The following is a 773-nucleotide window of genomic DNA, read 5'->3' on the forward strand; positions in this document are numbered from 1 at the left end:
ATTTTTTAAAACAAAGGAAGTGAGAAAAGTAGTATCATTTGACATTCTTGTAAAACTTTTTACTGTCTCTTAGAATATAACTAAATTTTCATGTTTGTTTCTGCATTCAATATGTTGCAATATGTTGTTTTCGTTGAAGTATATGAAGAAAGTCGCCATGGCCTCAAACAGACATGCAGTTGGAAAACAGAGAAAGTCATGGAGCCACTGAAAAGGTCTCATGACCAGGGATTATCAGACCACATTTTGATAACTCATCTAGTTTCATTATGTTTTAAATATTGTATAATAGTGATTTTCCAATTATATCGTTAGTATTTATGAATCTTTGTATCTTCCAGCCTCCTGGGTCACTCAGTCGGTTGAATGTCTGACTCCTGATTTTGGCTCAGGTCATGATCCCAGAGTTGTGGGATCAAGCCCCATGTCGCTGTGCTAAGCATGGAGCCTGATAAAGATTCTCTCTCTCTCTCTCTCTCTCTCTCTCTCTCTCTCTCTGTCTCTCTGTCTCTCTCCTTCCCACACTTTCTCTGCCCACTTGCCTGCTCATGATTTCTTTCTCACTCTAAAATAAATAAGATGAAAGAAATAATAAAGATTTTTTTGTATCTTCTTTTAGTGTCTAATTTCTTCTGTTTTTTCTTTGGCCGTATCTATTTCAACAATAGTATGTCTTATCATGTCTGTTTATTCCTGGTTCTTTCTAATTTAGTCTTTTTTTCTAATTATTACTTTTTTCCAGTTATATCCTGGGATCTTTTATTTCTATTTCA

Source organism: Panthera uncia, chromosome C2 (genome assembly GCF_023721935.1).
Source record: "Panthera uncia isolate 11264 chromosome C2, Puncia_PCG_1.0, whole genome shotgun sequence".
In the NCBI taxonomy this organism is placed as follows: Eukaryota; Metazoa; Chordata; class Mammalia; order Carnivora; family Felidae; genus Panthera; species Panthera uncia.